Raw genomic sequence first — 27849 nt, 5'->3', positions numbered from 1 at the left:
ACAGACTTAACTTAACACAGTAGATGACTGATTTCTCAAGTTTGTTGCTCGTCCTCCGGCTTAAACATATGACCCTGACTATATATGCACAGAGGGAAGCGAATCAAATAGCATATATCCAATTTCACGCTAGTTTGAAATACACAGAGCAAGACCACAAATGTGTAATGCTTTCTTTCGTTTATGGTTATAATAACATCTGGCATTTCAGTATATCTGTTTTTTGCTCCGTACTTTACCACTGTGTCTGTTGCACTACAACTAAGATATGAACAATATATCGCTTGAACATCAATATCGCAATGTGTGTATCTGCAATAGTCAGATCGCAGGATTAGATTATTTATGAAATATTAAACAAAAAGATATATGTGTATATATATATATATATTTTTTAATCATTTATTTAATGATGACCATGCTATTTTACATTTGATTATTCAATTTCTGTACTTGAATACTGTTATACGAACCAAAAATCACTGTTTTATTACATTTTGCTTGTGATGTATTATAATTTATGCAGATGAACTGCATAGATAAAGACTTGTTCGACCTAAATTAACGAAATCTTTCCAAATAGAGCTACTCAAATCATCTGGTGAAATTGTATTCACATTGCAATATTGCCACAAAATAAAATATCGTAATGTCAGATTTTTCCAATATTGTGCAGCTCTAATGTCAACCATTTCATTATTTTAACTACAAGAAATAAAAAACACACTGTACATTCACTACAATTTAAAAGTCTGGACCTGCCTACACATTCTTTGTTATTTTTATGTCTATGCTTTTTTTAAAAAGCAAAGTCATCAAAACTATAAAATATTGCAAGTTCTGCCCACTCCGGACTTTTATTCAGGCAACTAGGATGTGCAGACTTATTGAAATGCTAGATACATATAAGAAATAGGGTGTAAGAAATCCACACTAATTTACACAGCCACTGGGGATGTGGTGGTGGTCAAAAGAATTGTGAGAAAAAAAAAAAAACTGGGAGCAAGAAAAAAAAATATCTTTAAAAGTTTGCATTTCCCTATAAAACTTCGCGTTCCCTTGCAAAGATGTTTTTGTTTGCTCACAAAACTTTTGGTTTCCCTCACAAAACTTGCAAAGAATTTTGCATTGCTACTCCCATATACAGTAAGCTCTGAGTAACTCTTCAATGCACAAAAAGGTCTTTTTAATAGGATATGACTTTATTAATGCATTAGAAAACTATAAAACATTCCATAGTCAACGTATAGAGATTTCAAGCACTACAAGACATAAAGTGAACAGGAAGTGTTAGCTGAACAAAATGGCTTAACAGATTTTGTGAGGGAATGCAAACATCTTAGTGAGGCAAGGCAAAAGTTTGGCACAAATAAGCAACATTTTCAGGAAAAGCAAAAACTTAGGAAGAGAATCCAAAACCAAAAACATTACCCTAGTTTTTTTTTCTTCTTTACACCCAGTTTTTTCACTTTAGGGGCTCTGTACTGATTTATATTTGTCCACAAAAGTAATTGTATATCTAAAAAAATAAGCAATTTGTTCATAAAAGACATTTTATATTCAGTTGTGCCCAGAATTTCACTTGAACACATCCTCTCGTGAATGTTCACAGAGCTACTGTAAAAACAAATGTAGAATTGCTAGAAGCCCTAAAATGACCAACCTAAACACATTTACCAATAAATAACCAAAGAAGAACAATGTTGTCTAGGCACAAGAGCTTGATGGTTTTATATAGACTAATTTCAAATCATTAAAATTTGTTTACTGAACCTTGTGCATTTTGATTCGTTCTAGTTGTGCTATAGGTATAAATGAAAAAGAAATCATGCCATCAGACTGAAATCACTTCAACCTTTCAGCCTTGTTGAAAATAAATTTTGTAGCAGTCCAGCTGAGGTGAGAATCTGACCCAATGGACCAACGAACCAGGCGATCTCATAATTCATAACTGTAAATGTGTTGCATAAAAAGCAGCGGTGTCTCATTCTGTAAGCGAGCACATTAGTTATCGCAAGTGAAAACCAAGGAGCACCTATTAATCTTAAAATGTTATGCTATTGCTCTTATTCATTGCAAAATTCCTGTTCCAAGAAAGCCTTGGTTATCTGTATTACAATATTATTAACCAATAACGGGACAATTTTGCCTTGTGACTTTCATAAACAAAGTTCGGTGCAGTTTATGTGCATAAAAGTGGTAAAAGTCAACCAATCCATGAGGAAAATGCTACTTTCCCAAAAATCAACAAAGCTACATGTCTAACATTGTCCATATAGAAAATAAATCTACTCACATTTGAAAGCCTTTATATTTTAAACTAATACAGAGTGCATATATCGCAAGATTAACAATTTCCATTTTCATACAACAGGAAAGTTGGCCATTTTTAAAGCTAAGGTGACTGGAAGCCCAACACCTACTGTCACCTGGCGTAGAGCTAAAGGAGAAATGAATGATCTGCAAAGGTTTCTGAGCAAATTTGACGCAACAACCAATGAACACACTTTGGAGGTAAGCACAGGCTTTTAGCATTACATTAAACCACTACTGAACAATTAGAATTCAGTGTGTAATGGTGTGTAATTTTAAAAATACCTTCTCAAATCCCAGATTAATGTGAAGAGACTGTAAGTAAGACATCCGTAGGCTGATTCCCCAAGGGAGAGTACAGACTGTAGCTACATTGCCCAAGTATTAGCTTCTAGGGGTGTGCAATATTGCCAAATATTGATATGATATTGATATTTTAGTCGATTTTTCAATAACCGAATAATATATTGGTGTATTTATGAATTAACTTGATTAGGCCTGTGATCAGAAATAAATATTAAACACCAACTCGATATATTAATCAATGATTTACTGAATCATTTATTGAAATAATTCATTAAAAATGACTGCGAGAATCATTGAGTCAATGAAACATACAAATGTTCTGTACCGACTTTGTTTGGAACTCTTGTTTTCAAACTTGGTCACAAGACAATGTGTGTGAAAAACGCTTATTATGCTTAATTAAGTTAATTTAATGAAGTGTTGTGAAGTCAATAAACACTCACTGTCCAATTTAGTAGGTACTGCTTGTTAACACAAATTTTTAATCAGCCCCTCACATGACAGCAACTTAATGCATTTAAGCATGTAGACATGGTCAAGACGATCTGAAGCAGCTCAAACTGAGCATCAGAATGGAGAAGAAAGGTGATTGAAGTGACTTTGAATGTGACATGCCTGTTGGTGCCAGACGGGTTGGTCTAAGTATTTCCCTATGTTCTTGTTAAGTCATGATATATGGTATACCGTTTCCGGGTCCAAACTGTTACTCATTTGAATTGAGAAAATGTTTGTTTATGACCACTTTTTAGTCATGTCAAACATTAAAGTGAATTTTATCTAAAATTATGGTGTACACAACAATCTCTGGACTTGCTGCATCACAGACACCAATATATTAACAATTTATATTAATCACTTTCTGGCTATCAGATATTAGGCATGGGTATATATATATATATATATATATATATATATATATATATATATATATATATATATATATATATATACACATACATACATATTGCGATTGTACATATTGCGATTGTGATTTTTGAAAGTATTACAGCACTTCATAAACATTATCAACATGTGGACCTTTTTGGATTCTCAGAAGCTATGAAAATGAAAAATGTAAAACAAGAAATACAATGGAACCATTGTTATTGTCCTTCAAAATTGTCTATACAAGCAATCAAATGTCATTCAATTGTTATGAAATCCATCAACACAACCGATTTCACTTATCATTTACATTTACAGATACCTAAAGTCCGCAGTGATGACGCCGATACTTACAAATGCTATGCATCAAATGAATATGGGAAAGCTGTTTGTACTGTTGTCCTCAATATCATCGAAGGTAGGACAAACACAGAGAAAATCTAATATATAGCATTTTATTCTAATTACATATCATATAGTTTGTTCATATTTTGAATACACATATATAAAGCTATGTCATAATGTATATGCAACAAGAATATATATATATATATATATATATATATATATATATATATATATATATATATATATATATATATATATATAAATTGGGGTTGGACAATAAAACAAACAGAAACACTTGACAATTTAGTGTTGGAGATTTCATGGCTAAATTTGATGGTAGCCAATATTCATTGATAATACAAAAGTTATTTTGTTATATATGTATTATATAGCCATATTTGAATATCCAAAGCTAATTCCAGCCACTTTTGCAATATTTTTAAATAGATGTTGCATATACACTCACTGGCCACTTTATTAGGTACAACCGCTCATTGGCGCAAATTTCTAATCAGCCAATCACATGGAAGCAACTCAATGCATGTAGACATGGTCAAGAAGATCTGCTGCAGTGCAAACCGAGCATTAGAATGGGGAAGAAAGGTGACTTAAGTAATTTTGAACATGGTTGTTGGTTTCACACGGGTTGGTCTGAATATTTCAGAACCTGCTGATCTACTAGGATTTTGACACACAACCAGATCTAGGGTTTACAGAGAATGGTAAAAAAGAGAGAAAATATCCTGCAAACTGCAGTTTTGTGGGCACAAATGCCTTGTTGATGCCAGAGGTCAGAGGAGAATGGCCAGACGAGCTGGTTAAAGCTGATAGAAAGGCAACAGTAACTCAAATAACCACTTGTTAGATATGCAGAAGAGCATCTCTGACCACACAACATGTTCAACCTTATGACGAATGTGCTACAGCAGCCGAAGACCACACCGGGTGCCACTTCCGTCATCTAAGAACAGAAAACTGAGGCTACAATTCGCACAGACTCACCAAAATTGGATAAAGAAGATTGTAAAAACGTTGCCTGATCTGATGAGTCTCGATTTCTCCTGCGAAATTCGGATGGTGGGGTCAGAATTTGCCGTGAACATCATGAAAGCATGAACCACCCTGACTTGTATCAACAGTTCAGGCTGGTGGTGGTGGTCTAAAGGTGTGGGGGATATTTTCTTGGCACACTTTGGGCACATTAGTACCAATTGAGCATCGTGTAAATGCCACAGCCTACCTGAGTATTGTTGCTGACCATTTCCATCCCTTAATGACCACCGGTATCCATCTGATATCTCAGTCACCAGATCTCAAACCAATAGAGCAGGTTTGGCATGTGGTGGAACGGGAATTTCACATCATGGATGTGCAGCCAACAAATCTGCAGCAACTGCGTGTTGCTACCATGTCAATATGGACCAAAATCTCTGAGGAATATTTCCGCTACCTTGTTGAATCTATGCTACAAAGTACCTAATAAAGTGGCCAGTGAATGTATGACATGTTTTATATATGTGAAATCCAAATATAAGCTTGTATGCAATGTAATTGGCATATATTAATCAGATTCCTACATGGGTCAACTTCTGAATGTACTCAACAGATTTAAGCCTTTTTGTACAGTATTCTGTCACCAATATGTAGAGCTAGCATATCAGAAAACAGCTGCAAACACAATATCTGATTTTGTTCTCTCCAGTCGGATTCAAAAAGGACAAAGAAATGCAAAAAGCTGAAGGAGGTAAGCTAATTTTGTTTGTTGATTTTCTAAAGCGCACAACTGCAGTTTATTATGTGGGAAAATAGGAATTAATGGGACACTTGTGATTTTGAGTGTGACAAACATCAGCAATAATTTCCCTCTGTTTGTTGATTGCATTGTGAAGCTCCAGCTGGTGACCCAACAGAGTTTAGAAAGAGACTCAGACAAGGGTAAGACGTTTGTTTCCATTGCATTACGCATTAATGTCATATCATCAGCCGTGCAGTTTCACATTAGGCTTTATTCATACGTGTGATTCCTGCCATAGTTACAGTAATTAGTCAGATGATAACATCAGTCACGCTAACCCAGTTAAGTGCTAACATTTGGCCTGATGCTCATATTTGTCATCACAATCTCCTTAAAGTGCTGGCAAAAAAGTTGAGGAGAAAAGGGAAGGTGACATTGACGAATCAGTATGGGAATTGCTACTGAGCGCTGAGAAGAAAGACTACGAGCGCATTTGTGCCGAGTACCACATCACTAATTTCCGTCACATGCTGAAGAAACTGGTGGAGATGAAGAAGGAGAGAGAGGAGGAGCAGGCGCAGGTAAAGAGAGAGCTTCCAGATTGACAGAAGCTTCCTCAAACAACCGCATTTTCATGGCTGAACGCACAACTCTGGAGACAAACTATTTGGTTCTGTTTGTTTAGTTCGTCCAACATCTCAGTAATCTCAAGCCTATTGAAGTCAAGTCTGAAGATGCTGCAACCTTTGAACTGGAAATGGAGCTCAAAGACCCTAACAGTCGCATTTTTCTGTACAAGGTGAGACATTAACTCAGCATCACTGAAATATATAACTATATACGGTAAAGAGATGGCCATTTGGTATTATGTGAATTGTAAAATAAAATCATAATGACATTCTTATAATTCCTCTGGAGACACACACTATATATAAAAAATGTCAGTTAATTAACACTCTCACATTTACTCTATTCAATTGCATTAAGAGTCCTTGCTTTATGCTCCAGCAACTGATGTGAGTTATTAAATATGCTATATAGTGCATATTTTTGAAAAAATTATTCCTTTCTGTTATAGGCACCAGTTTGTATGTTTTTCATCATCAACATTAAGGATGCACAAAACAGAAATTTTGGCCGATAACAGTTAATTTGGAAACCGATAATCTGATAAATACAAATCTTTTTTATTATTATTTTCAGCATGATTTTGTTTACCAAAACAAATTTAAAAAATACAGTGAACAATTGATTCTAAAATCGTAACTGCATCTTAATTTAATCTTTTTTTTATTCAGTGAAAAACTCCCACACTGCTATCATCTTATGTTTCTCTCTTTCTCTTTTTCTTTTTAACCTAATCTAATGGAACAGCCGGTGACAATAATATAGAGTTTAGTTTCTTATTAGGCTAAAAATAATACCAATAACTATTTGGAAACAATAACTCATGTATAGGATGATAAATACAAATCTATTTTTCTGATTTTGTTTACCAAAACATACACAAAAAAGTGGACTTTTCTTCTGGGTCTTTTCTCTGTAATTTTGATAACTTATCTCTAGCTAATTAAGTTCTTCAAACAAGTTTGCGAATCAGATTAAAATGTTTGGATGAACTGATCTGAGATCGCTGCCAATTGATCAATTGATCCTTGAAATTATTATTAGCAATGCAGTGACTGGCTGATGACACAGCAGCGTAATGACATCATCTGATTAATATTCAATTATCCATGTGAGCAAAATTACATCAAATTTGTAGTAAACTGTTTGTTAATTACAAAAGGCCATAACTTTCCACCTTTGTTGTGGGCTGCAGACTCTTTCGAGAGTATTTAGCAATTTATTTAGTTTTACTTCTAGAGCGGATTTTCTTTATTATAGTGGCCTAAGCCTATTCAAGTTTCTTAATTGGTATAATGACAAGAAATAACTGGCTGTTTAAATTAAATTTGCATTAAAAATTCATTTTGATATCGGTAAAGGTGTCTGTAACTATTGCGAAGCATCAAATCACCGTCATATTAGCTGTCAAAACGCGCATGACTGTCTTTAAAAAAAAATTTAATATTGTGTATGTCTATTATCATACATAAATTGAACTAAAGCTGGTACCTTAAAATAGTACGCATTTGTGTTTAAATGTTCTACCCTTGATAAAAAAAGACTTCTAATAAATTGTTGTAAATAATTAATTATTTAACAAACAAACTAAACTGAGTAATTTTCAACTTCATTTGTTTGTTTAAATTCAGGCTAAATAAATTATTTACAACCACTTATCTTAAAAAAAGTAAATCCAAGAAATCATCTTTGAATAATTTTTTTCAGTGTATTTGAACCCCTAAAGGAGAACCACCCTGATTCCCAGTTTTTATATATATATAATTTTAGTATTATATAATTTTAATTGTAGTATTACCTTTGCTAAAAGACCTGATTTAATCCTGTTAATATGAAATAAGCCAGCTCCCAAGCAGGATTGAACTAACAGAAGTGTTGCTATGACAAAAACTTTCAAATGAGTTTTGAAGAACGAAATGATCCTGGATTGTGTCAAATAGTCAATAACTAAATCCAGCTAATTGAGTAATCAATCCACTTACAAAGAACTAACCCCTGATCTTACAGTCTTGTCTGCAGAAAACAAAGACATTGGAAGATCACGTCTAGATTTGACTTTTGCTAAAACATTTTTACAAATTGCAATTCAGAAGCCTTACTATATTTTCTCCACAGTAAAAAAAACTCCCACACTGCCATCTTCTTGTGTTTTTTTAAACATAAAATAGTGTATCAACCAATCACAGTAATACAAATTTTATCAGCCCTTAATTTATTTGCTTATCAGGCCAATAACGATACAATCACAAATAATCATTGATTAGCTGCTACTGATACCTAATATATTGTGAATCACAAATGAATATGCATAACACTGAAAAAATACATAGGCAATCACATCCCCTCTTACTCTTTTGTCCAGGATGGTGTGATGATTCCATTCAGCAAAGAAGCTGAAGGAGAAATGAAGCACGGTCTGAAACAGGTTGGCAAGAAATATATCTTCACTGTCAAAATCTCAAAGCCGAAGATGCCGGAATCTATCAAGTTGATGTTGAGGGTGTCAATATCTTTTCAACGGATTTCAAGAGTACGTTTTTACAACACATTTGTTTAATCATCATTAAATGCCCTGCTGAAATGACCAACAAGACTCCAAAAATGCCTGTCTATTCAGCTGTGGTTTTGGTCTAGCTGGTTAACCAGTATAATAACACATCTACTCAGGATGTGAGCTGTGATGCGTCAAAAACTAAATCAATCCCAGTAGAATCAATAAAACTGTCTACAATATAAGGATCTGTCTGGTCGCATGTCTGACATGAAAGTCACTGTGTGATGTTTCTGGCCTGCTAGTACAAGTCTTACAATGTTGAAGCAACACTAAAAGTAAAATAATATTTATAACTATAGAAAATAAAGTAAATCAAGCTAGTGAAGAAGCCCAAATCAAGACATTAGCTCACCTGCAAGGTTATTTTCATTAATAAAAACTGAAACTATGACTAAGAACATGTTTACCCAAAGTATATATTATCTTTAATCATAATTATCTCCAATATCAATGTATTTCTGTTGAAAATAAAGCAAATCAAGCTAGTGAGGAAGCATAAATCAAAACATCCGCTTACCAACAAGGATATTTTCGTTAACAAAAACTGAAACTAAAAAACTAGTCAAGTTTACCTATATATTATCTTAGATTACAATTATCTTTATTTCTAATATATTTAAAATAAAGCAAATCAAGCTATTGAAGAAGCCGAAACCAAGACATTAGCTTACCTGAAAGGTTATTTTCATGAACAAAAACTTAAAACTATGACAAATAATTGGTCATGTTTACCTATATATTATCTTTAATCGTAATTATATTTAATACTAATATATTTCTGTTGAAAATAAAGCAAATCAAGTTAGCAAAGAAGCCAAAATCAAGACATCAGCTTACCTGGAAGGTTATTTTCATGAACAAAAACTGAAACTATGACTAAAAACTTGTCATGTTTATCTAAATATTATCTTTAATCATAATTATCTTTAATATTAATGTATTTCTGTTGAAAATAAAGCAAATCAAGCAAGTGATAAAGTCAAAACAAAGACATCAGCTTACCCTCAAGGTTATTTTCATAAATAAAAACTAAAACTGTGACTAAAAACTGGTCAAGTTTACCTATATATTATCTTTAGTCGTAATTATCTTTAATATTAATGTACTTCTGTTGAAATCAAAGCAAATCAAGCTAGTGAAGCAGCCAAAATCAAGACATCAGCATCTGCACGGTTATATTTATTAATAAAACTGAAACGATGACTAAAAACTAGTCATGTTACCTATAGTTTATCTTTAATCATAATTATCTTTAATAATAATGTATTCATGTTGAAAATAAAGCAAATCAAGCTGGTTAAGAGGCCAAAATCAAGACATTAGCTTACCTGCAAGATTATTTTCATTAACAAAAACTGAAACTATCACTAAAAACTAGTCAAGTTTACCTATGTATTATCTTTAATTGTAATTCTATTTAATATTAATGTATTTCTGTTAAAAAGAAAGCAAATCAAGCTAGTTAAGAGGCCAAAATTAAGACATTAGCTCACCTGCAAGATTATTTTCATGAAAAAAACTGAAACTATGACAAAAAACTAGACATGTTTACATATATATTATCTTTAATCAAAATTATCTTTAAGCGTAAACAAGACAGGAGCTCAGGATATACTAATACAATAGGACAGAAATAGCATTCAAATAAGTGGGAAATAAAGTTAACAATAATATTATATATACACATCTAGGTGATTTGTGTGCATTACTGCTGACTGATTTAACAGTACACATGAAACAAAATTACATATTTACAAATAAGTGGCTTTAATGCAAGTTGGCCAAATTTTTCATCATTTTACTTTTATATTTTATTAGTTACATTAGTATCGGTCACATGTTCACTGTTTGTTCAAACGTTATTTATTTATTTCTAAGAGGTTTGAAAAAGAGCTACGATAAAAGTGTTCCCTTAGCTCTGCTAAACTATAATTACAAATCCAAATTAAAAATGTAAAAGCTAAATTGAAATGTGATCAGTGAATCAAACTAAAACCAAACTGAAATTAAATGAACAGCAAATTGACCTAAAAAATCATTTTAAAAAATGCAAAACTATAATAACCTTGCTTGCCAGCATCCAAAACACCATATTGTTGTAACCAGCTTTGCCAGTCTTTTCAGCAGCGCTCTCTCACTGAATGCATAATGCCATCATAAATCGACTGAGGTGTGTTTATCCATATTTAACACACAGTTCCCCCTGTGGACTTTGCCCTGAAGATTAAGGAGGTGACGGCCCAAGAGAGAGAGGATGCCCTCTTTGAGTGCGTCTTAACTCAGCCCATGAGTGAAATCGTTTGGACCTTAAAAAATGTCCCTATCTCTAACAGTGAGAAATATGAGATTACTTCTACAGAGGACAAGCTGATCCACCGTCTGAAAATCATTGACTGTATGCCTTTGGATGCTGGAATCTATGCTGCTATAGCCGGCATTAAGTCTTGCAATGCCTGGTTGATTGTAGAAGGTAAGTCTCAGTCAATTATTATTATTATATTTTTTTTTTTGCAATATTGTAAACAACCCTTACAGAAAAAGCACATGTGCACCACTGGAAGGTATTAAAGTTCTCAAATAGAAAACAGTATTATTTTAGCACCATTGAGTAAAGGGTCAGTTGCATTGCACCATGGCACATTTGCTGTTTACATGGTGGACTTTGTTATGGGAAAAACTGAATGCTTTATTAGAAAGAAACAGTTAAACAAACCATCTGCAGTGAGGATAAAGAACGAGCCTCCTTCATTTGGTCTCTTTACTTTCTCTTTACGTTTACTTTTTATTTTACTCCTTTACTTTCATGGATAAGGAAACAGTGTTGTACACACTAAACTGAAGACATCCATTAACCTACATGTTTAATTTAGTTTCTTAAGCACAAAGATTTGTTTCAAAACTATTTCTAAATTCAGTTCGAATGTATATACAAACACACATCCTATTTTTATGATGAATATAATATAATAGCTGGTGGATGCTGCACAGTAGTGGTGGATGAGGAGACAACACTCACAGACGGACAAATCTACACTTCTTTTTATTAAAACAAATATAAATATGCATATAATAAATAACACTAATAATAAAAAACATTATACAAATGCAAATTGTCATGAATAAACTGAAAAAAAGCCCCCCGACATAAAGAAGGCATGGAGGCAGTGGTTTTTATATTTATGTAGTAAATAATAATTTTGTAACATTTTAATCCTTTATTAATTTTTTTATATGTAAAGATATTTGTGTATTGCTGCACATCCTGTGTGTATTGGGCAATGTGTAAGCGTTTGGACCTGCACAGGCGCATAACTAACATGCTCTGTGCTGGAATTTAGACAACCTTTTACATCGTCAATGGCGCAGTCTATTTCAGATCATATAAATGCAGCAACAATGCGTCTTAACAGACCTCTATTTTAGACCAGCACACCCATGAGTCCACGAAGTGGCACAAATGAATTTGCCATTTAAACAATGTGGTGCAAAACATGAAAATTAGGGTAGCGCTGGTTCTGAAAATAGCAACAAATCACATCATACATGTCTTGCGCCTTATTGCTCCGGGTGTATGATAGGGCCCTTAGAGTTTAAAGTTGCATGTTTTTTTTTCAGATTTTTTTGCATTTTAAAAATATATCTATACAGTTATTCTAGTTTTAAGTTCAACAGAAGAAAAAAAGATATATTGCCCTGAGAATTAGCAACATTTAAAATGCAAAATATAGTTTAATATACTTTATTTAGTTAAGTTTAACAATTCTTTCAGTTTTATGATTTTAATTTTAGTTGTTCGTTACCTCAAATGGAAGTGTTCAATTTTTGTTTCATTTACATAACATTATATTTTATATTTTATATTACAATTAATTATATAAATTGAAGTTGTAAAATTGCACTTTTGTTTAGAAAAAAAAAATTTGGCATTAGCAATCTTCACTAAATGCAATTACTACTGTTTTAATCTGCTTTCAATAATCTTTCCACCCCAGCTGACAAAGATCCTGCATCAAAGGGCAAGAAAAAAGCTCGTAAAACCACTCAGGCAGGTGGCGGTGGTGATGACCTGCTGAAGATTGCTGCTGAGCAGGCCGAGAAGAACAAGAGGGAGATAGCAGAAGCTATGGAGGCTGCAAAGAAACTCCAGGCTGAGCGAGACGCAGCAGAAGCAGAAGCCAAAGCCAGAGCGGCAGCTGAGGCCGCAGCAGCACAAGCGGCTGCAGCCACAGCGGCTGCCGCTGCTGCTAAAGCTGCACAAGAAGCTCTAGCTGCAGCTAAAGCCAAAGGTATATCTGAGGCTGAAGCTAAAGCCGCAGCAGACGCAGCAGCACGGGCTGCAGCAGCAAAAGCAAAAGCCCAAGCGGAGGAAGAGGCCAGGAAACAAGCTGAACTCAATGCCTTGAATAAAGGTCTGAGTGCTGAGGAAGCTGCAGCAGCGGGGGCTGCGGCGGCAGCTGCATTGTCTAAACAGGCAGCAGCTGCGGCAGCAAAGCTTGGGAAGGCTGGAGGTGCAGGTGGAGCTGGAGGTGATGGTGCAGCAGCAGTAGGTGCAGTGTGGGCTGTGGGAGCTACTGGAGAAGGAGGAGCTGGTGGAGCTGGAGGAGCTGGAGGAGCTGGTGGAGCTGGAGGAGCAGGTGGAGCTGGAGGAGAAGGTGGAGCTGGAGGAGCAGGTGGAGCTAATGGAGCTGGAGGAGCAGGTGGAGAAGGTGGAGCCGGTGGGGCTGGTGGAGAAGGTGGAGCTGGTGGAGCCGGAGGAGCCGGTGGAGAAAGTGGAGCTGGAGGAGCTGGTGGAGAAGGTGGAGCCGGAGGTGCTGGAGAAGCTGGAGCTGCTGGTGGGGCTGGTGGGGCTGGAGGAGCTGACGGTTCTGGGGAAATGGTGGTGATGATGGAGATAAAGGAGGAAAGAAGCGTCAGAGGGAAGGACCTCTTGTACCGGAGACTGTTGTAGGTAAGAAATTACACAAGAAAATCCTAAATATGTGTACGCAATACAAATTCTATCTAGCTTTCATTAAAAAAATGAGTAGTGTAAAGGTAAGTTCACACCAAGAGAGATAACTGTAAATGTGAGCCCTGTTGGCAAATTGAGTCTGAATCTGCAAAATGTCCACTTTGGTTAAATTTGACATTTCCAAGTTCATTAAGTCCGTGTCTCCTGATCCCAATGCCCCACATAAATTAAACATCTAAAATGATCTGCATTTGAATGTTAGATGTACTAAAGCTGCAATTCTAGTTAAACTGAGATCACATGTTGTTTTTCTGCTTGCATTTTTGTCAAAAGTACCATGCAATTTTTTCACAATTCTGACCACAAAAGTACTACAATAACAGTATATAGTTTGGGTGTGTAAGCAATCAAAATAAAAGTATCTTGACAGTTATATATATTAGAGCATTCATCATCTTAAACATTGAACATCTTGGACATTGAAAATATATATATTTAAATTTCAAGAAATTAAATCACTCACAAATGCTTATTAATCACACAGTGAATTACTGGATTAATAGTTAATTCATTCTGAGCAAATTCCTTCATTCATCCGTTTTCCTCCAGCTTAGCACCTTATTTATCAGCGGAATGAACCACCAACTGTTCCGGTATATGTTTTTCACAGCGGATGCCCTTCCAGCCACAACCCATTACTAGGAAACACCCAGTAATGGGTGATAGGTGTCAGTAACTCTTACATTTAAACACACACATCTACACTATGGCCAATTTAGTTCATCCAAATCACCTATAGCATATGTATTGGGACTGTGGGGAAGGACCCGGATTAAACACACACGAACACAGGGAGAACATAAAAACTCCACAGCCACACAGAAATGCCAACTGCCCCAGCCAGGCCTCAAACTAGTGACCTTCTTATTGTGAGGTGACTGTGCTAACCACTGAGCCAGCCACCGTGCTGCCCCCTGTGAATATTTAATATACATTTTTAAACCGACTTTGGTGTTACTTCATAAATCTTAGCTTGATGGTTTGTTTTGCTTAAGAACCTACTAAACTGAATTTGTCTTGAAATTGACTGACTCTGTCGACAGTTTAATCATTTGTGAGCAGATTCTCCCACTTTGAATGTTATCACTCGATTGAATGGTAGTTATCAGCTGATAGATATGGGCAAGTAGGGGCCTTCTGCGCCTACTGGCAGGCTCAGAAGGCTTTTATCATCCATACAGATGGTTAATCAGCAATCTATCAACTGATAACCACTGATAACGTCCATTCAATCGAGTGATAACATTCGAATTGGCTGGAAGATTCCAATAAATGATAATTAATATGACCAAGTTTGCTCGAGAGCGTCACAAATATTCCCACAATATTGCTTATTCTCTATATTATTATCGTTATAGCTTTAGATTGAACTTTAATATTGTTTTATAGCCACCTTATATAATGCTGCAGAACTGGTTGGTTCTTACAGAAAGCAGTCTATTAAAGCAGGCCAAACTCATATGGTGAGTGTGTGTGATACAGTTCAGAGTGTCTTAATAAACACTTTTGTTTGAACTTCCGCCATCCACCACATGTTTTTATTGATGTTAGAAACCTATAAGGTAGAGCAGTGTTTCTCAACCACGTTCCTGGAGGACCATCAGCTCTCCACAATTTCCATGCCTCCTTAACCAAACACACCTGATTCAGAACATCAGCTCATTAGCAGAGACTGAAAGACCTGTAATGGGGTTGTTGCTAGATCGGATATGGATGCGGCCGAAAGTTAACGAGAATTAGGGTTTAGAACAACCCTAATCCCAACCGTCACAGCAATGTAAAAACAGTAGTTGTACGGAGTATTATTTATGCTATCTATTAAATTACCCAATAAATTGTATTTTTTTAATGCCTACCCCCAACCCAAACCTAAACCCAACTGTCACAGTACTGTAAAAATAGAAATTACTGTTATACAGTGTCATAAAATGTATTATAATTGATATGCATATCGCACTTCCGGCCGGTCGGCCGCGTATCCGATCTAGACTTTACCCTGTAATGGGTGTAACAGACAAAGACATCCAAACATGCAGTGTTGGTGTTCCCCCAGGAACGTGGTTGAGAACACTGAAGTAGAATATTACAAGAGGGAACTTTCGAAGATTATGTGCATTAAATCCAGCATTCATTTTCAGGTCAAAGTCTAATTTCAAAAAAACCCATTCATACCTGCATACATCTTTGCGCAACTTTCTTACACAACTTTCTGTTTGTTTATAAGTTGACACTACTCACACACCAACATAATCTCACGGCAATTTGTAACTTTTTGATTTAGTGGCTAATTCGTCTCAATTCGTACAATCTAATTAGTACAATATAGTACGATTTGTCACCCAATGACGGTTGGGTTTAAGGGTGGGGTTAGGTGCCACGCCTCCTTTTTAAAATTGTACATTTTCGTATGACTGAACTCGTACAAATTAGCCACTCAACTGACAAAACATAAAATACTTCAGGCTGCACATACATATACAATCATTGTATGTAACAAATCCGCATCTTAAAGGGTGTTTTTAGCTCAAGTGGAACACACACATACACAATCAAAACACTGAACATCATTGATTATGTTGATTAACTCACATTTTACATCACAAATCGTGATAGGAAACATACTCAGCCCAGTTGCAGAAGTGAGCAGGAAGGAAGGAGAGGCCAAGAGCCGCACTCGAGTAAGACAAGGCCCACTGATACCAGACACGGTGATTGGTAAGAGAGTGGGGTGAACACACTAAAACCAGCTCATCAGTGTTTACAAAAACTAGGTTTGCCAACTAAACGTCATTAAACATCAAAAGTAATCGTAATTCATCACGAGAAAAGCATTTGATTTAACAATTAACATTTTAAAAATAAAGACTAATTAAGCATGATTATTAATATTTGATTATTATCATTTTTAAATCTAAATTATAATACTTTTAACAGTGAATAAATGAGTACCTTAAAATAGTCACAACTAATGTCATTTATCATAACATAATATAATCATCAAACCAAAGACCCTATATCAAACTATTTTTTTCTAACGTTCATTATTTCATAAAATTAACATCTTCCAAAAGCCTTTAGCTAAATGTGCTTCTCGGTTTGTATGTCTTCTGTTTGTTTCATTTATTTGTTGTTTATGTACTGTACATTTATTATGTGTTGTAAGTGTATCTGTTTGTTTTGTGTTTGTCAGTGTGTGTAATGTTTCAAAAACAAATCTTGCCTCTTTGTTTTCTATGTCTGTGCTGTCACGCTCTGTAGCCCTGCCCACTTTGAAACCTCATTGGCTATTTATCAAGCTCCACTTACTTGCATATTAAAAAAACCTGTTCTGACTGGTGCAGCCAATCGATTAGATAAGAAGCAGTTTTGTTCTGAGTGTGAGCAGACAATTAATGTTAGTCATTAGTACAATGTAAATTATAGACAAACCCATTTGCTGGTTAAAAAAAAATAACCCAGTGTTTGGGGGTGTCCATATTTTACACAAATTTGGGTCAGTAGCATTTTTTTAGAGTGTAGTGCTATGAGATAAATGTATAAAAACAATGTATATAACGACATAGTGTTTTTATAAGAATATAATTAGAGAAATGCATTCATTCATTCATTTTCAGCTTAGTCACTTTATTAATCAGGGGTCGCCACAGCGGAATGAACCGCCAACTTATCCAGTATTTGTTTTACGCAGTGGATGCCCTTTCACCTGCAACCCATTACTGGGAAACACCCATACACTATCATTCACACACACATACACTTCGGACAATTTAGCTTCCCCAATTCACTTATATTACATGTCTTTGGACTTTGGGGAAACTGGAACACATGGAGGAAAACCACGGGGAGAATATGCAAACTCCACACGGAAATTCCAACTGACCCAGCCAAGGCTTGAACCACTGTGCCACCCTGATAAGAGAAATGTCACCTTAAAGGGATAGTTTACCCAAAAATTATGTTCTCACTATTTACTCAAGTGGTTCAAAAAAACCTTTATGAATTTCATTATGTTGTTAAACTCAAAAGAAGATATTTTGAAGAAAGCTGAAAATTGTTTGCATCCATAGTAGAAAAAACAAATACTATGGAGGTCAATGAATACTGGTATTCAACTTTCCTCAAAATCTTCTTTTGTGTTCATCTCATCTTCATCTTTTTTACAATGTAGATAGTGTCAAAGCAGCTTAACATACAAGATTATAGTAAACTGAAACAGAAGAAACTCAAAAAACAAGTAGAGGATGAGTAAATGATGACAGAATTCCCATTCTTGGGTGAACTATATCCCTTTAATCATCATGTCTAGCATGCACTTTCAACTGTCACAAAAATAAAACAAATATCAGCTAACCAATTTTGGCTCATTTCCAATGACTGGTACAGTACGGTATAGTAACGGTCGGTATGGGTCACCTTTATCAGGCTTGCATTTCTACTGTCTAAAGGGTACCAAGTTTCAGTCAACGTCATTCTCGCTCGAGGAAATGTAAAGTAAAGCTGTTCACATATCGTATAAAAAGCACTTCTCACAAAACAGATGCTTCATACACATAAATACTTGTGTATAAATGAAATAAATTACTAACATTTCTATGAACATGAGTTGATTATAACTGCAGATTAATGACAGTGTGAAATAGCCTATTGAAACGTCTGCAATTATATAAAATAAATGCAACATATATGAACGTATACAGAGCCTTAAAGTCTCCGATATGTTACCAATTACAGAAAAACTATACACCGCATACATTTAGTCCTTATTTGGGTTCGAAAACAACATGTAACATATAGCCCAGTCAGTGCAAACCTCTCATCTGTATCTTTAATCTTCACCAGCACATGCAACCTCTGTCAGAAAGTTATTCCATCATTCCAAGTTTATAATAGTCCAAAAGGCGATGATAATAGTAAAACATGGCAGTTTGTTCATGTTTTAGGTTGGTGAAAGATTCATTCGCTCCTTTGTTTTTCTGGCTTCTCCTTTCTTGATTTTTTGCACTTCACTCTCTCGTTTGTCCATTTCTGAAAGGATCAGATGTCAGAAGCACTTCAATAATTAAGCACATGTTATTATCATCAGCTCAAGAATTTCGTTATTTCAAAAATAGACACTCACACGAGCAATCGTGAGCTCCCTGGAGAAAGTGAAACCATTCACACTTTTAGACAGCCTTGTAAAACAACATATTATATGCATATAATATTATGATGTAATGTCTCTGCTCTGTAAAATTGCGGTTTCTTTGTTTTCATACTTCTGCTAGTGTATGCGCAAGTAACGTTTCTCTGTAAACCAATAGCGTTCAGCTGCACATCTAGCTCCGCATTTTGGTACCCATTTGCCATGCTAGGTATCCTTTGCAAAGGGTGCCCAAAAAGTGGTACATGACGGTTCACTTTTAGGTAACTTTTGACAGTAGAAAACAGCCATAAAAGTGTACCGAACCGTGCCGTTCCACTCAGAGGAAACGGGCCATATATGTTTCATGGTTAGCTATGTGGAGCAGGTTTTTAAACCAATGACATTTCAATGTAAGTGGAATTCTTTGGCATGACACAAAGAAACAAGAGACACTCTTCCTTAAGCATATTTAGAGGTTCAACCTCTAAAAAAATGTTTCTTGTTTGCATTGTTGTGGTGGTTTGTCAATGTCAAATGTTTGTTGTAAGTGCTCTTCTTTGTGTTCTAAACATTCTTTCCAACCTCTTCATCATATCAATCTTCGAAATGCTTCACCCGGCTGACCAAACGACATGACTGAAGGAGGAAGTAACCCATCAGATAAAGAAACCCCATCAGATAAACAGAACCCATCAGGTTCTGAAAATCCTTCGGGTAATGGTAACCAATCAGGTTCAGGAAACCCATCTGGTTCTGACAACGCTTCAGGCTCTGCAAACCCATCAGGGTCTGGAGCCGCATCGGGTTCTGGAAGCCCTTCAGGTTCTGGGGATCCACCAGGCCCTGGGAAGCCACCAGGTCCTGGAGGTCCATCAGATGGCAGCACTGAAGCTACAGATGAAGAAAAAGGTGCTCAGAATGAAAAGGATGAGTCAGCTAAAGCTCGCAGGCGTTCAGAGCGTAAAAAACAAGGCTCACAGGTTCCGGAAAAAGTTGTTGGTAAGAGATGTTTGACGTTGCTCTGACAGTTGCATGGAAGCAATGTCACTATTCAGAAAACACAGAAGTAAGCGTAGTCTCTTGTAGAAGCTTAAGATCTAGGGGCGGATTTAACCAATAAGCAAGGTAAGCAGGAAATCTGAGGGCCCCCAAATGAATGCCTACAATTATACCTATAAACTTTATATAATATTGTTTTCTATCGTATTTTGTACGGTGAGGGTCTAAAAATTTTTATTTGAATGTAATTTTTACATCTGCGATAATGTGTCCCCCACCCTCAATCATGGAAAAGTTCAGCAGTCAAATCAGTTTTAAAAACGAATTAGTTCATTTGTTATTTATGTTAATTCATTTAAAGAAAATAAATCATTTCAAAAGTTTTACAAGATGCCTTATGTGTTATTAATATTTTGCAATAAGAAAGAATGTAAAAAAAGACAGAGTGACATAAATGAATAAATTAATAAATACATTTTAAAATAAATTAATTAATTAAGTACAAAGGGTGCATTTTAGAACTTTCGGGCCCCATGACTGGAATTACTTAGGGCCCCCAAATCACTAAATCCGCCCTGCACATAACAATAAACAAAGTTATCCAAACTTTCCTAAGTCCTTTGCATTACATACATGGAGTCATTTTTGCACAAGGTTAGTCACATAAATATATATTTTTTTACTTAGTTTGGCTTTAATTCAACCATGCTTTTGTGTTGAAGATCATTTTTCTTCAGAACCAAACATCTCACTGCAGATAAGTTTCAACTGAGCAAATTGTCAGATTCAAAGTCCCAAGTGCTCTTCACTTCAAGATTATACCCTTGGGTTCAACAGCTATAGAACTGTCTTTGTAAGCATATGCAAATTCATATCAGCATTTCTTAGCCACTATGTGTGTGTTGAAACTTTGTGAGGGGCATATCTGATGAGCTAGCTCAAAAAAGTGAGGGATCTATTGAGCAAGACGGGTTGTAATCAGTAACTTTAATAACCTCTTTAATTAAGTTGATTTGAGTAGGCGGGATTTTTTTTCCACATAATGCTAGTGGGTGTTGGATAACTTTGTTTATTAAAGAAATAATTCAGCCAAATTAATATTTACCAATAACCATCTTTATAATAATAATAATATTAATATAACAATAATACTCATTTTTAAATAATCTTCACATTGTTTTGTTTTATAATTTCTGTTCTCTTTTTAATTCATTAGTTTATTATTTATTTGTTTTATTTTATTTGTAATTATATAGTACAGCTAAGATATATATATTGTTCATAAATACACATATTGTTTACTCGTATCATAGTATATCAATGTAAAATAAATAATACAAAAATATACAGCTTTTGAATAACATCATTGAGTAAACTAGACCTTTAACTAAACTAAACGAAAAAGGAACTCAATATAATATGAGCTGGGACCAATAACTTATTTTTTTAAATCAGTAACAAACTGGTTTAAAAAATAATACTCACGCAGTCTGCAATGTGCCAGATATGTGTGTGTCTGCTGTTTGTGTATACCAGTATGTGCTTGTATTGTCCTCTCCAAGCTTGGTTGTCTTGTTAAAGGCTAATTACCTCATTTACTACTAATAAAAAAAAACAGTGAGATGATAAAATCTTAATAAATGGAACCAAAATATGACCACAAACTTTAACTACAAGAAGCAAGATCATTAACTGCCAAAATACTTGGCATTCATCACAAGGAAACAACCCAAACAGCCTTACCTGGAGATTAGAGCAGATTCAGCATAAGATCATGTTCCATTTGGATGTCGTCCAAATAATCAACAATACAAAATGGAAAAGAGAGCTGGAAGGTAATGTGATTGCCATTAGAACAGCAATTTTCATAATCCCACCCAAACCAGAAGGGTTTCAATCATTTGCTCATTAGTGTTGAAGCTGACGAGTAGTTAGAGTGACTACTAATTACCCCAAACAACATCACACAAGAGTGATAATTATGCATTATTGAACTGAAAACAATGTACGATGCAGTTCAAAATAATGTACACGGCCCTCCAGAAATGCTCCATTAATGTCTTATCATCATTACATTGATTCTAAGAAGACACAGACTGTAAGATGACAAAACTGAAGACAATGGCAAGATACAGGTCAATAGTCTCTTGAACACCTTGATTAGTTGGACAAGTGAAAACCAGATTTTTTATTTTTTTATTTCTGTGAACAGTTATTTATACACTGTAAAAAACCCAACAGTCAACTTTATCAAATGAAATGAGTGTAGTTAATTCTACCCATCTGAAAAGAGTTTTGAACTCAGTGTTGAAGGTAATGAGTTAATTAAATATCTCATTACTTCAACTTAAATGGAGTAAGTTCACAGTACTCATATAGATTTATTTTTTAACTCAAATGGTTTGGTGCAATCGGTTTCCTCAAATGATTCGAGTTGCCTTAACTTATTGGGTTTTACAGTTGATTTGAGTTCTGTTCATGTATTGGGTTTTGCTGTGCTCAAATTCTTCATTTACTCAAATGGATTAAGTTCACAGTACTCATTATAGGATTAGTTTCTGAACTTAAATGATTTGTTGCAATCGGTTAACTCAAAGGGTTTGAGTTACCTTAACTTTTTGGGTTTTACAATGTATTTGAATGAAATAAATGCCCTTTAATGCATGACATTAATTATGTATGACAGTAGTTACGAAGCATAAAATGCTACTGTTTTCAATTAATGGATTACAATTCACCCAGCCGCGCAGCAAAGCAAATGATAACCACGCTTGATCAGTAATCAAATGAACTGCAATGCATCTAAATTATTAATTTGGTTCACAATCCTTTGCAAGATCCTGGTGTTTACTTCGCTGCTGGGCTGGAGAAGACTGCAAAGTTATTATAGGAGAGGAGGCTGAACTGGTCTGCAAACTCAGCAGTGCTGATTGCGAGGGGCGTCTGGTCCAAAGATGGCACAGAGGTATAAAAAAAACAATATTATGTATGTGGTACATAAAACCATATTATGTATGTGCGCATATACACATATTTTCTGTGCATTTCTCTCTAGATTACTGCTTCCCTCTGAGGAATGGCAATCAGTAAAGATGGAGCCACTCACAAACTAAAAATTGACAAAGTAACAGAAGAATTTGCTGGAACTTATCGATTTGAGGCTGATGGGCGTAAAACTGAATGCTCGATTGCTGTTGAAGGTTTGTTTTGAATCTGCTAATTTAAGCCAATGCATATACATTTGTACAGGGTTTCACATTTATACTTTAAATTGTATTCGCATTTTAAGATCCACCAAGATTTGATGGTGCGGAACTTGAAACGTTTGCCAAAACCAATTGTCATCAAACACAATCAAAAAGCCACTTTCAAAATCCATACATTGGACGTGAGCCATGCAAAATTCAGTGGTACAAAGATGGCGAAGAGCTCGCATCAGACTCTCACTGCAAGATTGAGATCACGGAAGGTGAGAGCCGTCTACTTCTCACCAAACTGCAACGTAAAGACACTGGGGAAATCAAAATCAAATCAAAAACGAGTTCGCACAGTGGAAGCCAATTTCTAACCTAGTTGTTCTTGGGTAAGTAAGAACAACAATATTCACTAGAAAGGTTGTAAACTGTGTTTTATGCAATACGTTCAACATGTCTCATTTAGATAAACCAACTCCCCCGCTTGGACCTCTGGAGATTGTTGAAGCATCTTCCAACTGCGTCGAGATCAAGTGGAGACCACCAAAAGACGATGGTGGTTGTACTATTCAGCATTACATACTTGAGCGCAACCAAATTGGACGCAATACATGGAAAAAGATAGGCCAGATTCCAGGGCAAGCCCACTACAAAGACACGGATGTTGACCATGGCAGGAGATACTGCTACCGTATCAGAGCCCAGACTGATCAGTGGGTACCAGTGAACTGATGGAGACTGAGGATGTACAGGGCTGGCACTAAAGGTGACTTACTACAAATATCCCTATAAACCACTTTGCTAGTCAGTCACACTGTAGACCAGTAGTCTCAGGGTGCTTTCAAATCTGTGCTTCCCTTTCATTTGGTTTGGACCAAGGCAACAAATGATACTATTTTAGCATTTTCTGCTGTTTTTGGGTCCTTTTTCACACCACACTGATGGCTTTAGTACTAACCAATACAAAATCCACATCACTCATTGGCCAGATGTTATCGAACGTATTTCCTAAACTTCTTTTCAATTGGTCAGAATTAACATGCGGGAAAATGCCAATGGAACTCGAAAGCAAACAAACTGGCAGACACAAAATGTTGATTTTCTACTATGGAGGGACGACTGCGCTGGCTGATTGCATCCCTGGTCATAGTATACTGTAGAGGTTACATACATCACTTTAGACAAACTATACATTTCGAGAATGAAGCGGCGGGGCTGCGGGCATGGGAAAACAATGTTTTAATGCATTGCAAAGTCACTTCAGGAGGAGGCGTGAATTCATTTAGCTAAACTGCGACATGGTCATTTTTTCAGAAATATTACCAACGGTCCATCAAGCAATGTTATTCCTCTCTCTCTTTCTCTGTTTAAAAATTAATGGTAAAGCACTGTCAATAAATATTTTCATCCACATCCCATAAGATCAGACTACAGCAGCTGGATTAGTCCAAAAAGGCACAGTACTTTTTGCGGTTGAGTCCATTTTAGTTCAGATCATTTCTCTCACCTCAAACGAACCGATTCAGGGGGTCGTTTGAAAGCGTACTGATACTACCTCTTTAAGGAGGTCTCGGTAGGCTTTTTGGTCCACTTTTGGTACACACTCGAGTGCGATTGCTGCATTCACACTTACCCAATGAACTGCCACCAAACGGGAAAAGGAACTCTAGTACAATTCAACCGAACTAAATTAGGCAGGTGTAAAAACACCCACAAACTCAATTCCTGGAGGGCCACAGCTCTGCAGATTTTAGCTCCAATCACCTCCATCTCACACCTGCTTAATAGTCTCTTGAACACCTTAATAAGTTGGATCAGCTGTGTTTTTTATTAGGGTTTGAGCTAAACTGTGCAGAACTGCAGCGCTCTAGGAATAGAGTTTGAGACCCATGCTCTTGACTGTTTTAATAATGTACAAACCTGTCTTCCTTTCACAGCATACCCTGGTCAGCCATCTGCTCCTAAAGTAGCCAGTGCCTTCAAAGACTGCATTAACCTAACATGGGCTCCTCCAACCAACACTGGAGGAACCAATATTTTAGGTTATAACTTGGAGAAACGCAAGAAGGGCAGCAACTTGTGGGGCCACGTACATCCACCTGATCAGCCAATTCAAGGTTCGTCTCACATTTTTAGACAAGTTAAAATGAAATTCTGTCTGGTGGTAATATTTATTCTCCTAATTGCTATCCACAGCAAAGAAATATGCTGTAAAAGATGTAGTCGAAGGAATGGAGTATGAATTCCGTGTCTCCGCCATCAAACATATCGGGATCTGGTGAACCAAGGTCCCCCCTCAGAATTGTGTTTGCAAGAGATCCAAAAAGTGAGTATGTTTTCAGGTTTCTCATTATCCTCAGAAAGTAAAGTGGTATTCAGCAAATGTATTCTCAAGGGATTAAAAAAAGAAAAAGAAAAAATGAACCACGGCCCTCATAGATATGCAAAATGCAGGATTTAGGTCAGAATTTGGGGCTTCAAAATAACAAGCTTATCCATCTGCTTATGCACTTCTCTCTATTTTCTATTGCTTTTGTCCCCATTTCACATTAGAGCCCCCTGGTAAGTTGCTGACCTTAAAGTGACAGACTCCAGCTACACAACCCTCTCCTTGTCATGGACTAAACCAAAAGTTGACCCCGGGGTTCAGGATGAGGCCAAGGGATACTTTGTTGATATTAGGCTTGCTGAGAACCAAGATTGGGATCGATGCAACCCACATGCAGTCACAATGACCTCCTTCACTGCAAAGAGAATGAAATCAATGGCCATGTATTGGGTAAGAGTAATCGCCGTCAATGAAGGTGGAGAGGTGAGCCAAAGGAATTGGACAACTACATCTTGCAATGCCTCCACCAGGTAAATCACATGGTCTATAATTTAGCAAGCAGTATCTCACTTTTTTATTGTATACGTAATATATCACCTCATTAACTCAATTTATTGTTCCTCTTAGTGCGACCAAAATTCACTGATGTCAAGATCAAGAGTTTCATGGTGGTTAGAGCTGGAAATTCTGCACGTTTCAACATCAACTTTGAGGTACTTTACTAATATAGGTTCTAAAGGAGGAAACAGTCATGATACATTTGGTGGCCACTTTATTAGTTATACCTATTTAATGGTCATTAATGCAAACATTTAATCAGCCAATCACATGTCAGGAACTCAATGTATTTAGGCATTTACTGTAGATGTGGTTAAGATGGACGTTCAAACTTAGAATCAGAATGGGGGAAGAGTGGTGATTTAAGCTAAGTTAAGACTTTGAATGTGGCATGGCTTTCTGTAACTGCTGATCTTCGGGATTTTCACACCTACCCATCTCTAGGGTTTAATAGAATAGTCAAAAAAAGTGAAAATATCCAACAGGTCTTTTATGGGGTCAAAAATGTCAACAACAGCAACATGCTACAACCAAGGTCTGCAGAAGAGATCTCTGAACACACAGCAAGTCAAACATTGAAGCAGGTGAGCTACAGCAGCAGAAGTTAAGCACACTATTATGCAATTCCTATCAGTTGAGAAAAGGTAACTGATACTTCAGTATTAATGTGGTCTCTAAATTAAGCAACAAACATTGGAAACATGTCTGACCTGATGAGTCTTGATTCTGCTGAAACATTCAGATGGTAGAGTCAGGGACAAACAACATTAAAGTATAGATACATCCTGCTTTCTATGTATAATTTCATGCTCCTCTTTATGGTTTAATGGATGATTTTTTCCTTTTGGCCAAGTTTGGGCTCTAATAAACATTGTAAAAACACTACTGTCTAAGTAATGTTCCTGTTGCTACAGTCTAACTACTGTTGCTGACAATGTCCATTCCTTTAAGGCCACAGTGTACCCATCACATGATGGCTAGCAGGATAACGCACCATGTCACAAAGCTCAGTCATCTCAGAATGATTGCTTGAACATGACAATGAATTGACTGCACTCTAAAGCTCTTTGCAGTCACCAGATCTCAATCCATTAGAGCACTTTTGGGATGCCTAGCGGACAAAGTCTGCAGCAACTGTATGGTGATATCATGTCAATATGGATCAAAATCCCTAAGGATTGTTTTCAGCATTTCAGCAGCTTGTTGAATCTAGTGTAGGTGTATCTAAAAAAGTGGCCAGTGAGCGTATTCTGCCTGTGGTATGATGAAAAAAATGTGCTGTCATGCAGTATCCTATTCCTCCTCCTCAATTTCTTGATCAAAAATGTAGTACTGACTTACGTCAGCAAAGCATTTGGGAATACCAACTGAATGTTAGGTCTTCTAATTAATATTCATCAGCCAGGATGTAATATAAAACCTCCTCATGTACTGTTCAGATCATTTTTACCTCCCTTCATGAAAATTACATTTTGCATTGGCCACGTGTTCAATGCATGCCTTCTATTACCTCTTTTTTTACAGGCTTCCCCATGGCCCGATGTCATCTGGCTGAAAGATGGTATCCCTGTGTCCAAACGTGCCACTATTAGTAATGCAGAGGGAACCTCTCAGATCCTGATCCCGTCTGCAGAGCGCTCAGATACAGGAATCTACACCATCGTAGTCCAAGAACATTGTGGGACAAGAGACCTTCAGTATTGAGATTAGAGTCACAGGTAATATGAGGGAAGCACTGTATGTTTTAACCATTTTACTGCACATCATTTACATGTAGTTTGTGATTTCTGTGCCTCTACAGTCGTTGGGTGAAAACTAGATCATAGCCACACCTTTTATTCACATAATTGGTTTAAACAAAATTG

General features: G+C 36.1%; 1 pseudogene; it reads left to right on the top strand.

Annotated features, from left to right (window-relative positions):
* The window catches only part of LOC130231253 (immunoglobulin-like and fibronectin type III domain-containing protein 1), a 60506-nt pseudogene that overhangs the window by 23844 nt on the left and 8813 nt on the right, over positions 1 to 27849 (top strand).

The sequence above is a fragment of the Danio aesculapii genome, chromosome 6 (genome assembly GCF_903798145.1).
Source record: "Danio aesculapii chromosome 6, fDanAes4.1, whole genome shotgun sequence".
In the NCBI taxonomy this organism is placed as follows: Eukaryota; Metazoa; Chordata; class Actinopteri; order Cypriniformes; family Danionidae; genus Danio; species Danio aesculapii.
Note: the sequence above shows the minus strand (reverse complement) of the source record. Positions and strands in the feature narration are given on the sequence as shown.